The sequence below is a fragment of the Gossypium hirsutum genome, chromosome A11, assembly GCF_007990345.1.
Source record: "Gossypium hirsutum isolate 1008001.06 chromosome A11, Gossypium_hirsutum_v2.1, whole genome shotgun sequence".
Classification (NCBI taxonomy): Eukaryota; Viridiplantae; Streptophyta; class Magnoliopsida; order Malvales; family Malvaceae; genus Gossypium; species Gossypium hirsutum.
Genome location: NC_053434.1, coordinates 22,767,276 through 22,781,537, shown reverse-complemented (window position 1 = coordinate 22,781,537; position 14,262 = coordinate 22,767,276). Strand labels below are relative to the sequence as shown.

General features: G+C 33.4%; 1 long non-coding RNA gene across 1 annotated transcript; it reads right to left on the bottom strand.

Annotated features, from left to right (window-relative positions):
* Positions 1-5,220: 5,220 nt before the first annotated feature.
* On the bottom strand, positions 5,221-6,645 carry LOC107911309 (uncharacterized). Its single transcript, XR_001687837.2, has 2 exons — positions 5,818-6,645; positions 5,221-5,480 (listed from the first exon to the last, which is right to left on the bottom strand). It is a non-coding gene; the product is annotated as an uncharacterized lncRNA (long non-coding RNA).
* Between the last annotated feature and the right edge of the window lie 7,617 nt (positions 6,646-14,262).

The following is a 14,262-nucleotide window of genomic DNA, read 5'->3' as shown; positions in this document are numbered from 1 at the left end:
ATGATTCAACGGTCCTATGGTGGATTAGTACCCAATGGCTAGTACAATAACATACTTTAGGTCCAAGTTGATATGATGGTCAGTGTCGGAGATCAGAGAAAAAAGTTGTTAGATTTTCGATTCACAAATTTGTGGCGTCCAAAATTATTTTGTGAAGAAAAAATTGAATTATAGAAGATATTGGAAAAGAGAGCTTTCCATTGATGCAAACAATAAGAATAGAGAAAGACATATAGTGTCGATTTTAATAGCAAAGTGTCTTAAATGAAAACTTTCGAATAGTTCAATGACCAAATTGTAACTTTTTTAATTAAGTGACCAAACAAAAAACATTACCTGTAGCTTAGTGACTAATGATGTAATTTACCTTAAATTTTTTTGTTTGATTTTTTTTCGCATAAAAGGTAATATGTTTGTTATTCAAAATAAGGGTGAGCGTTCAATCAAATTGAGTGAAAAATTTTTGAGTTAATCGAGTGGACGAGTCATATTTTATCATCCTAACTCAATTTGAAAATTTTCGAATCGAGTTAATTGAAATGAAATTCAAGTTGCGTAGAATCAAATGAAATTGTTCGAGTTAAATTAAGAAATTAAATATGTCAAATTAAAATCTTGTTTTATTATAACTAATTTCATGTTAGAGTACATAAATATTTGAAAAGTTTTTCAAAGTAAAATAAGAAAAAAATACTTTAATATGATAAACTTGAATCACTAATTAACTTATTTAAGTCCTCAAGATTATTATTTAAAAAAAATTAACTTTCTTTATATATTCTTTTTTAAATGTTTATAATTTTTTTAAAAAATATATATAATTTTTGGGATTTTTATAAATATTTTAAATTTTTGAAAGTTATTTTGAATTTTTTTTGTATTTTTTATCGAGAGAAAGACCAATTTGCTCATTTTTAAAATTAACAAGACCAAAGGGGTATTTACACCAATCTATTATTCGAATTATAGAACTCAACCCAACTCGAACTCGAAACTCGAATAACTTATTTGAGTTTACTTGAAAAAATCGAATAACTTGAAATTTAATTTTTTTAGATTATTTTGAATTGAATCAAATTTTACTCACCCTTTATTCAAAATAATAAAATTTTCTATATATTTCAAATAAATCAAGTAGATATAGTGGATATATGCGCGGGTAATATAGAAAACAATTATTTTTTGAATCAATCTAATATATATTCCTGATTAAATTACCAAAAAAATGTTGATTTTTTTCAAAATTACCGGAATAGGCCGATTTTTGGAATATTTACTGGTATAGGCCAATTTAGGGAAAACATTGCTAGCTAGAAGCATTTTTTCCTGTGTTATATTAGGGTGTTTAGGGTTGTTAGGGTTTTTAGTTTGTTAGGGTTTAGGGTTGGGGTTTTAAAATTTAAATTTTAACATAATAATTGTAATTATCAAAATCGATATTTAAAATATTTGTATTTAAACCAATCGTTTGTAGTCGTTTGTATCGAGCACTCCGTTTAAGTTGTTACCCGATAGGTCATTCCGTCGCAAACCAAAAGGTCGATCAACGTCGACTTGATTACACAACAACAATGGATATTTCGGGATAGGTCAAACCAACCGATGAAGATGCAAACTAGAAAACAAATATCCATTCCATTGTAATATGTAAACGCGCAGTTCTGTGAAATGATAACAAATATTAGCTTTCATTTTGTGAAATGGTAACAAATTACAACTTCAATTTTGTGAAATGATAACAAAAATCAACTTTAATTTTGTTAAATGATAACAATATTCTTCTAAAAACATAATAATAAAAATCATCAAAAAATATAAACGTTCGATACAACGATGAAATTAATCAGTCCAGATGTCGGTCAGAATCTGTGCCACATCAAAATGGTCAACGGTTGCACGCTATATTCCTTCTTGGTTCAGCCTCCGGGTAGGTTGTGGTCGTTGGGACTGTGGTCTCGGTAACTCCTCTTCTTTGCCTTGGTTTAGCCAGTGGCGCTGTGTTCTCTAATAAAAAAAATCATGTTATTTTCAGTGCCACGAACCTCACTGTCATAATAAATAATAACAATAATTTGTCCACTAATTTTCAACCAAATTATATGTCAAGAGAAATTCGAAACAAAAACATTATGCAAAAAATATAATGCTTCATATAAATATTAACACGAAAAATCAACTTATACCTTCCTTACAAACTTCTATTCTTCTGAACTTCTTCAATTTCTATTGCTCCAACTTATGCCACTAGAGGCTAAAAAATGAGTCATTTATAGCTCATTTATAGCCTAAAGAATAACATCCCACTCTTTTTTGTAAAATGCTCCGGATAATGGGGGTTGAATTTTGTAGAGGAAAAACGCTCCAAGCAGGACGCACTATCAGCAGAAGTACTGAAAAGGGCGTCCAGCTAGAAGCATTTTCAAGACTTTTGCTGATAGTGCATCCTGCTTGGAGCGTTTTTCCTCTACAAACATTAACCCCACTATTCGGGGAATTTTTCACAAACCTTTCAAATATCCCGGGAATCTCGAGACATTTTTTAAGAATCATCTCCTCACATTTATTTTTTCAGAAGCAGCAGTACTGAAAAGGGCATCCAGCTGGAAGCATTTTCAATACTTTTGCTAATAGTGTATCCTGATTGGAGCGTTTTTTTCTCTACAAACCTTAGCCTCTACTATTTGGGGCATTTTTCACAAACCTTTCAAATATCTCGGGAATCTCAAGATATTTTTTCAGAATCATCTCCTCAAATTTATTTTTCAGAAGCAGCAGTACTGAAAAGGATGTCTAGCTGGAATCGTTTTCAGTACTTTTACTAATAATGCATCCTACTTGGAGTGTTGTTCCTCTACAAACCTCAACCCCCACCATTCGGGGCATTTTTCACAAACCTTTTAAATATCCCGGGAATCTAGAGATATTTTTTCAAAATCATCTCTTCAAATTAATTTTTTAGAAGCAGCAGTACTGAAAAGGGCATCCAGCTGGAAGCGTTTTCAGTACTTTTACTGACTGTGCATCATTCTTAAAGAGTTTTTTCTTCAAAATTATTTCTTCAGAACCCATCTCGTTAAAATTATTTTTTAGAACCCATTTCACCAAAATTATTTTTTTCAGAACCCCTAAACTCTAAAAATTAAATAAAACACTACAACCCATAATTAATAAACAAGTAAAAATAAATAAAACCCTAAACCTAAACACTTACAAATTAAAAATTCTAATTTCTAATTTAAAATTCTCACAACCCTAATTTCATAAACCCTAAGCCCTAATTAGCAATTAAACCATTAAGAAAACATAGGCAAAAGCATGCTTACATGGAAGCGCTTTACTAAAGCGCACTGACGCGGGCGCTTTTTACAGGTCAGAGGGAAAAAAAGCACTAAGCTGGACTCACTTTTCTGGTTTTCCCCTAAAAATGACTCCAGCTCAACGTATTTTAAGAAAAACGTGTCACTCTAGTAAATATCATTCAGAATGACCCATTTCCTTAATTCTTTTTAGAAATGGGCATTTTCTTGTAAATTAATCTTAAATATGATTCTATAAAATTTGAGGAACTTTTTTTTCAACAAGAAGTTGGATTAAATGGAAAAAATGAAATAAAAAAACAAAGGGGTTAATTGCAACATAAATCCCTCCATTTTTCATTTTTATAAGGATTTTACTATTTGTAATTTCTTCATTAGTTCGTATATGAATTTATAATTTTGAAACTTTTATTAGCAATTTTTCAAACTACAAGGAATCCAAACAGAAAATAACCTACAAACTTTAAAAATAAAAAAAAATCTATCCCTTTGATTGGTTTTGGTTATCGAGGGCAAATTCCTTTCCTTTTTTCCATTATATTTTATGAAAAAAAATTTCATATGGAAATTAAAACTTTTGTAAAGAAATAATTTAATCATAGTTAATAAATTTTATTTAAATCGTTCATTAAGTATTTTGAAAGGAGGAAATTAATTAAATCAAGTTTTTACAAATTATGCTCTTTAGTCCCGGATTGTAATTCAATCCATTCATATTTATTTCATTCTTAGTTATGACTTATGAATTATTTTATTTATATTTTTAATCTTTCAGACTTGTATAAAAAAATTAATAGTATATAATAAAATAAATTATATTTTATTAAAATATAATTATCTTGAACAAGAAGTGGCAACACCAAAAATAAGTTACATTAGAAAAACTTTTGGAAATTAGTAAATTTTTAATATATTTTAATATTGTTTTTTTAACTTAGAAATCATTTAAAATTTCATCCTGAATTATTTAATTTCTTAATTATACAAATAAAGTATTTATTGATTATCAATAAAGTTCACCATCAATTTTTACTTTAAATCATATCAATATTTAAATTTATACTTTCAATATTTTTAAATCTAATTGAGATGTTGTAAACCTAATATTGTTTATTACATTAATGTATTTCTCTCTTAACCTAACAATTATTTCCGAATGTAAAATTATATTTAAATGTGTTGAGTGTTTTCATTGTGTATCTTTTTGGAGAGGGAAAATCGAGTATTTATAATATATGATTACTGTTCATTGAAATGACGTCTTAGGTAGGCTTCATGCATGTCCATGTTAGATTTGTAAAATAAATCTAAAAATAAAACTTAATAAATCAGGATCTATCATGTCAAATCATCATGAATAAATCAAGAACAAAACTGATGCAAAAGCGTACCTGAATCTATGAATTTCTTGAATTTTTTTTTGGATTTTGGGGATTTAATCTTCCAAATTAGAAAAGATATATTGTTGTGTAATTTAGAGACCATAACCCTAATATTTATAACCTTGGCATATTAGTTCTAATTCCTAATAGGCTATCTAAACATATTTTACCCATACTTTATTTAATAATTAAAGCCCAATAAAATTTTAACCAAATTAGATCACTTTTAATCTAGGCTAACCTATCATGATAGTAAATAATAATATGTAATTACCTTTATTATATATGTGATGCCCATATTTTCCAATAGTTAACATGTATATTACTCTAGACTTAACACGTGTTTATCGTACCATGTGCTTGACTTTGCGTCCTTTGCCTGCAAACCCCCAGTAATATGCATGCGAACCTAGTTCGTGAGCTCATTACGTGAGCTCTCCCTGCGAACCCTTAATGTTTCTATCTTGTGGGGACCTAGTTCCTCTACATATTGTAATAGCCAATTTTGGCCTAAGCAAATGAACAAAAAATAAAACCCAAATAACCAAATAAAAAGCCCAAATATTAAGTCCATTTACAACATATGTATGACCCAAACAATTAAATCCTAGCCCAAACCCTAGCCCAACTATCTTAAACTTTTTTCTCAGTAGCCACCGTAACCCTAGCCACCAAAGTTCAGCCGCCACTCCCCCCTTGGCCCTTGGCCATCACGCGCGCCACCACCACCACTCAGGGTACCAACACGTCACCTCCTTCATGCTTCTGACGCCTCTATCACCTACAAAACAAGACAACACGCAAGGCAAAGAAACAAAGAAGAAAAAGACAAGAAGCAATAGAAAACAACAAAGAAAACGACAAGAAATGGCAGAAAACAAAACAAATATGGACAAAAACGGATCTTATATCCGGTTATAAAGTTTTGAACTTTAGAGTTGTATTTTTTTTTACGAACACTGGCAATCAAAAAAACACAGAAAGGTTGATCTCTGATTCTATTTTCTTTATTTCATTTCGTTTTTTTATTTCTTTAATATTTCTTTTTGATTTTAATCCAAATCTATTAAATAGAAGTAGGGATAAAACAAAAAAAGAGGAGGAGAGAAGAATCTCACCGGAATCGTCCGTGGTTGCGTCGCCGGAGGTCTCTCCTCCGTCGTCGGGGCTAAAAGGGGGTGGGGATCCTTTCTTTCGGTTCTTTTCAACTCAAGAAGGCTAGGCCTTCGAACTCCTTTTGGAAAGAGGCTGAACGGCCTATTACTGTGCATCGCCGGCCACCGAGTACGGTGGTGGCGCGGCGGTCAGACGGTGGTGCGATGATGGGTTTTTGTAAACCCTAGCAGAGCAATTGAAATAAAAGAGGGGGGCTATTTTATTTTTTTTTAGAAGAGGAAAGCAAAAGAAAAAAAATAAAAAAATTTGATTTAAATAGGGACTTAAAACGGTGCCGTTTCGCACCCAATTCCCAGCGCCCAAAACGGCGCCGTAGGGGCCCCTGCCTGCGCGACCCGACCCGTACCCGCTTTTGTAGCGCGTCTCATCAAGGTCCCTTTTTTATTTTTCTTTAACTTCTGCCACATGATTTTGTCTCCTCTCTCATTTTAGTCCTCCGTCCATTTGAGGAAACTGGCCATTGAAACGCTGCGCATCAAAGGGCCTGGGATATTTTCTCTTTTGAGCCTTGGTCTTTCGCGCGTTTTCTAATACAGTCCTTAGTAGCTTTCGCTATTTATGATTTTTCCCCCATGGTTTTACTTTGACTTCAATTCAATCCTTGACCTGTTTCATTGTATATTATTTTAAATTATTTTATATATTATTTATTTTAAGTTTTTATATACGTTAGTAATTTTAAACTTTTACGTATTATATATTTTGAATTTATATACATTGCGTAGTTCAAACTATTTTATATATTATTTATCTTAAACCCTTTTATTAGTGATTTTAAACTGTTCTGCATTATTTATTTTAAATATTTTTTTACTTACTATTTTATATATTATTCACTTTAAATTTTTTATACAATATTCATTTTAATATGTTTTCAATACATGTCATTTTGAATTATTTTATGTATATTAATTACTTCACATTCCCTTTTTTATTTATTTTAAACTTTTTTTATATATTATTTTTGAATTGTTTATTATTATAAATTTATATATAATGTTTATTCTTAAACCTCCTTTTTCTATGAATTATTTATTTTTCAAATTTTTATATGTTGATTATCTTAAACTCTTTATACATTATTTATTATTTATTTTATTTTATTTACATATGTTATTTATGTTAAACGGTTTTTTATTTCATGAAAATTATTTATTTTGAATTTCTTTTTATGTATTATTTATTTGAGACTTTTATTAATGATTTTAAATTGTTTTGTATTATTTACTTTAAATTACTTTTATAGTATTTATTCTAAACCTTTTATATATATATTATTTATTTAAAATTATTTTATTATTTGTTTTAAGTTGTTTTATACCATCACTTCATTTCTAAGTTTATTAAGGTTGATATTAAAAATGATGTACATCGTGTAAATATTGCCATTACATGTTATTGAAATTGTTTATTTAACATTCTCATATTGTTGACATTTGTTAACCTTGTATCTAATTCGTGTTCTATCATTTCATGCTCTATGATATATTTTTGTTTTACTTAGTTTAAATCACATCATATATTAAACCCCAATACATTTATCCAATAAATCGTTTTATCTTCACCTAAACAAATAGACGTCGTTTAAATATCATATTCGTTACTATTCAAAAACGAAATTTTCAAATAAGGCAATGTTTTGCATTTTGGAACATCGAGGAATTGTGCCCTAACTTACGGGGTTTCGATTTCCTCGTTGTTTCTAAATAGCAAATATTCTTTTCGATTTTTAAAACACAAGGATTTCCAATTAAAATTAAAGACAAACTTGCGCTCGGGAGTTCATGGTATTGTGTCCTAACTTACGGGATGCGATACTTCGATATCTCAAGACGAGAAAATCTTTAGCAATCACTTTGCTAATTCAAGCGCTTTTAAAATCAACGTTAATAAAAAATGATCGTATTTTAAAATCCACTCCCGATTTTCAACTTTCGACATTAAGACACTAGCTAATCAATTCAGTACCAATTTTTGAGCGTGTCGAGGGTGCTAATCCTTCCTCGTACGTAACCGACTCCCGAACTTGTTCTCTTGAATTTCGTAGACCAAAATGCCTTTTAGTAAACTAAAATTATTTTATTAAAATAAAGGTAATCCGATCACACCACATAAAGATCGGTGACGACTTCAGTTTTAATTTTCATTTTCAAAAACAAGTCGATTCCCGTTTTCAAAAAAATGATGTCGACACATATGATATGGACGCTGATAAATTTTAGACTCTGTCCAAGTACCCTTGCATATGGAGTTATGTTTTTACACACAATAATAACTATTTTGTATTATTTTAAATGCATAAAATACACAATTCACTCTATTCATTCCCTGTTGACTTTATTATTGGAGGAGTTGCATTAAATATTGGCTAACTTGGACCCAACAGCATTAACTCATTCATATTCATGCTTTAATATTAAATAATATAACAATAATATCAATCAAAGATTTAATCCATAATTGATTTTTAATACGATAGAATTTTTTTTATTTTATAAGTAGAGTAAGATAATTTTATTACAGGAGTTTATGAGTCAATCAAGTTGTAGTCCAAATTTTCCTTTTAAGATTTTTATCAAAGCCTCATCAAACCAATCAGATAGCTCAAAAATCTTTTTTTATATTTTATAATTACATTTAGATAGAAAAGAATATTTCTAACACTAATTAGTAAGCCCAAATTTTAAAAACATTCCTTCTACGATATAAGCTTAAACGCCACAAGCTCTCTCGGATATAATGATTCATTATTTATTGGTTCTATTTTGCTATAAGTCCTTGTACTTTGCAAAAGTTGTAAGCTTAGTCTTTATACTTAAATTTGGACATTTTTAGTATTTGTATTTTTCAAAATTTCAAATTTATTAAGTTTTGTTATTTACAAAATTTGATGTAGCAAATATATTATCATATGTGTAATGACCTATCAACTTGTTATTTCCACATATTACTCAACCAAAAGTTCAATTAATCGGTTAAAGACTATCATTTGCGTCAATATTGAAATTTCAAATTTCAAAAAGTGTAAGGACTTAGAATGATCAATTAGAGAACATGGACTAAGTCTACAATTGTACAAATAATATAAGATTAGAAATTGAATCTAACCAAATGAATTTAATAGCTACTATACTAAAAGTTCAAAATTTAAAAAGTTTAGGGATTAAAATTGATAAATTTAAAAAATACAATGACTAAATCTAAAATTTTTACAAAGTAAAAAGACTAATAACAAAATTTAACCTTATTTATTTTAATTTCTTTTACTATATATTTTCTAGTTATATATTTTTTTATGTACATAAATCATCGTACGAAACCCTATTTATAAAATAAAGACAAAATAATATCATTTTATTATTGTCAGAGGCAAGGCTATCCAACAATGTTTGTTGGATATTTATATGTGCCTTTTTTACTTGGGCCTTTTCTGGATATTGTTTTAATAAGCAAATGAGCTTTTTGGATGTTCTAATTCCAATAGTTAAAGTTGAAATCAAAGTGGCGTATATTTGTGAAGAGTTTGAGTTCAACTTGGATTATAATGAGAGTTTTTTTCAATCTCAAGAACATGTTGCATGGATGATTTTAAAGAGATTAATTTTATTTTATTTTAGATAATTGCTGGAGATAATTCAAGAAGTTATAGTTAGATTAAAATTGAGAGTTTTACTTTATTGAGACTACATGGAAGATGATGTTAAATTTAGTATACAAATAGGTTGTTGCGCCGAACATTTGGAGGTGGCTTTTGGAGCGCCTTTGGTTGGCTATTTGCTTATCTGTTACTTGGTAGTTTTGCACTCTTCTATTAGGCTTTTATTGGAGAGTTTATATTTGATGTAAGTGAGGTTTTTGGAGTGAGTGATTTTGCAATAATTGAGGTCAGTATTGGCGCCCGATAGATGATTTGGAAAATTGTTCAATAAGAATCATTCACTGAGTAAGCCTTCATAAAGTACAATTGTTTCCAAACTACATTAACAAACGACTATGGACAAATCTCTACTCTTTTTTTTTTCATGTCCATTTCACTGTTTGATTAATGCTTTGACTGAACACAACATTAAACAGTCAAAACTAAGCTTGTAGCAAACTAATGTGTTTTTCAAGTGATATCAAAGCTAGACTTCAGACATACTTAAATGTGATCTCGCGTTCAGTTTCCAGTAATAAAGTCCAAGAAAAAAGGTTGTATTGTCACACGTCCACCTTCGGTGATTAAAGCATCAAATTCAAACAATGACAGTGATGTTTTTTTCAACCTAAGTGATGTGTTTAGCCATATGATAAATAAGACGAAACTCCTATTGAAAATGAATGACTCTTGGAGGAAGAAATTGCCATAAGGAGAAGAAAGAAAAGTTTGTGATGAAGTTGGTTCAGCATGCAGCAAACTCGACAGCATGCAGGCCAAGAAGACCAAGTCATGCAGGAGCTGCTGATGCAAGCTTATTTTGTTTATTTTGTAATTCCTAGTCAATGAAATGTAATCCTAGTTCATTTCTAACTAAGTTAGGTTGTTGACTGATGTAATTAGCTTATGTATGAGCTGTAAACACAACTTTGTATAAGTTTACAAGCCAAAATTTCAAGTTTCCATGTCATCAGTGGAGGTAGGTGATGTTTAGGTAATTATTTGCTGTTTTTGACAAGCTTAGTGCTTGGTTTATGTATTGGCATTGTGCCATTATGCAATTTATGAATGAAGTTCAGTTTGTTCATCAATTTTCTCTTCATTTTTCTTAGCTTTTCTTTCTTTCTCTTGCTCGAATTCTCTTGTTTGCTCAGCAAGTCTCGAGACTTGCTTGACAAGTTTGCACTAAATCTGTTAGTTTCAGTTACAGCACCAACAATTGGTATCTAGAGCCTATTTCTTAAGGGATCTGTTACACAAATCCATGGCTTCATCAAGCTTTTCACCAGCTGCACCTCAAGTCTTCAATGGAGAAGGCTATCACATATGGGTGGTCAAAATGAAAACCTACCTGCAGGCTTTCGATCTGTGGGAGGTGGTCAACTCTGATGTTGAACCAGAGCCACTTAGAGCTAATCCAACAGTGGCTCAGATCAGGCAGCATGCTGATGAAAGGACCAATAGGCACAAGGCTATGTCTTGCATCCAAAACTCAGTGTCTGATGTGATTTTCACAAGGATTATGGCCTGTGAATCACCAAAACATGCCTGGGACAAGTTGCAGGAAGAGTTTCAAGGGACAGAGAGGACAAGGCAGCAACAGTTGTTAAACTTGAGGAGAGATTTCGAGAATTTGAAGATGAAGGAAGAAGAAACTGTCAAGCAATATTCTGACAGGATTATGGCTGTGGTTAACAGCATCAGGCTCCTTGGAGAGCAGTTCAATGAAGCTAGGATAGTGGAGAAGGTTATAGCAACTCTGCCTGAGAGGTATGAGGCAAAAATCTCATCTCTCGAGGACTCAAGGGATCTGTCCACCATCTCCCTGACAGAGTTGATCAATGCTCTATATGCTCAAGAGTAGAGGAGAGCATTCAGACTGGAGGAGCACCAAGAAGGTGCCTTTCAGGCAAGAACAAATACTGCCTACAAAGGCAAGAAGGCCTGGAGAGACAAGCCAAAGAATGATGCTGCAAGGAGAGAAGGTCAGACTTGCAAGCACTGCAGAAAGGCTGGTCATTCAGAAGAAAAATGCTGGTTCAATCCAGATGCTGTGTGTCAGCATTGTAAGAAGAAGGGTCATGTTGAGAGAGTCTGCAAGAGTAAGACCAAATCGAGGCAGAATCAGTTTCAACAGATGAAAGCTGAGGCTCGAGTAGCTAAGGAGGACAGTGATCAAGAGGAGCAAGTCTTTGCTGTGTCATGCTCAGCTGCTCAGGAAAGGTCCTCATCTGGTTGGCTCCTAGACAGTGGATGCACCAACCACATGACACCTGATGCTGCAATCTTCAAGTCTTTAGACAGAAGCTGCAGAACTAAAGTCAAGATAGGAAATGGTCATTTTATTCAAGCTGAAGGCAAAGGTGATGTGCTGATATGCACCCTTACAGGTACCAAAGTGATTTCAAATGTGCTGTTGGTGCCTGAAATTGACAGAAACCTGCTCAGCATAGCTCAGTTGCTGGAAAAAGGTTACTCAGTTGTGTTTAAAGACCACCAGTGCCAAATCAGTGATCCAAGTGGATCCAAACTGATGGCAGTCCCTATGGCTGATAAGAGCTTTGTGGTTGACTGGACAAAAAAGTCAGACATTGCCTACACAGCCACTTCAGATGAATCCAAGCTGTGGCATCAAAGACTGGGACATGCCAACTTCAGATCGATGGCTCGAATGGTCAGAGAGGACCTGGCTGAAAATTTCATTAACTCAGTGGACCATGATGATGTATGTGAAGTATGTCAGCTAGGAAAGCAGGCCAGACTCCCATTTCTCTCGAATCAAGCCTGGAGAGCCTCTGAAAAACTCCAACTGGTGCATACTGATGTGTGTGGCCCTATGAAGACTGAGTCATTAAGTGGAAACAGGTATTTCATACTGTTCATTGATGATTTCTCGAGATATTGCTGGATTTATTTCTTAAAACAGAAATCAGAGGTGGCCACTGTGTTTTGGAAGTTCAAGACTGCTTCTGAGATTGAAACAGGCTGCAAGCTAAAGACCATAAGGTCTGATAATGGGACTGAGTACACCTCAGCTCAGTTCTAAGCCTTCTGTGATAAGGCAGGTATCAAACATCAACTTACTAACACATATACACCTCAACAGAATGGGGTAAGTGAAAGGAAGAATAGGAGTTTGATGGATATGGCCAGGTGCTTGATGATTCAGAAGAATCTGCCTAAAGCACTATGGGCAGAAGCAGTTAACACTGCAACATACATTCAAAATAGACTTCCAACCAAGGCTTTGGATCAAAAAACCCCATTCGAGGCCTGGTTTAGCTTCAAGCCATCACTGGCTCATCTGAAGGTCTTTGGATGCATCTGTTATGCACATGTACCTGCTGTTAAAAGGGACAAATTGTCTGAAAGGGCTCTACCTGGTGTTTTGGTGGGGTATAGCACTGTTAAGAAGGGCTATAGGATTTTAGATCCTTCAACAAACAAAGTGTCAGTAAGCAGGGATGTGGTATTTGATGAGAGGTCATGTTGGAACTGGGAAAGACATGAACCTGAAGAAGTTTCTGAAGAACTTGCAGCAGACCAAGCTGAGCCAGACCAAAATGTCCCTGAAATGGATATTGATGATGAACCAGTCAGAGGAACAAGGTCATTGGCTGAGATTTATGAAAGGGCTCATGTAGCCATAGCTGAACCAAGCAACTTTGAAGAGGCTGAGGCTCAGCAAGGGTGGAAGCAGGCAATGGCTGAGGAAATCAGCATGATTGAGAAGAACCAGACCTGGGAATTGGTTGAAAGGCCAGTCAAAAGGAAGGTGATTGGGGTGAAATGGGTGTACAAAGCCAAGCAGAATGCTGATGGTACCTTGAATAAGCTGAAAGCAAGGCTAGTTGTCAAGGGGTTCAGTCAGAGGTATGGCTTGGACTACCTGGAGACCTTTGCACCAGTGGCCAGGCTCGACACCATCAGACTGCTGATTGCCTTAGCAGCACAGCTCGAATGGAAGATCCATCAACTTGATGTGAAATCAGCCTTTCTAAATGGTTTCTTAGATGAAGACATCTATGTTGAACAACCACAAGGGTTTGAAATAGCTGGCAGAGAGTATATGGTCTACAAACTGAAGAAGGCCCTATATGGATTAAAACAGGCTCCAAGGGCTTGGTATAGCAGAATCGATGGCTACTTGACTGATCTGGGATTCGATCGAAGCAAGAGTGAGCCAACACTGTATGTCAAGAAACAAGGGACACAAATACAACTCATTGTGTCCCTGTATGTTGATGACCTTCTGGTGACAGGAGGAGATCGAGTAGTGCTGGCTGATTTCAAGACCAAGATGCAGGAAGTGTTTGAAATGTCTGATCTTGGGGAGATGTCTTATTTTCTTGGAATAGAGGTGTCTCAAGTACAGAATGATATATTTTTAAGCCAGAGAAGCTTTGCCACAAAGATTCTGACCAGGTTCTCCATGCAAAACAGCAAGGCAACTAAAACACCTGTTGCTGTTGGAGAAAAACTATCGAGCCAAGGTGATTTTAAGAAAGTTTGTGAAACAACCTACAGGAGTCTAGTTGGTTGCTTGCTATATTTGACTGCCACTAGACCAGACATCATGTATGCTGTAGGATTGCTCTCAAGGTTCTTGCATTGCTGCAATGAGAAGCATTTCCAAGCTGCAAAGAGAGTGCTGAGATATGTCAAAGGCACTTTAAACTATGGTTTGAAGTACAGCAAAGAAGGAAATCTGAAGCTAGTTGGCTACACTGATAGTGACTGGGCTGGCTCG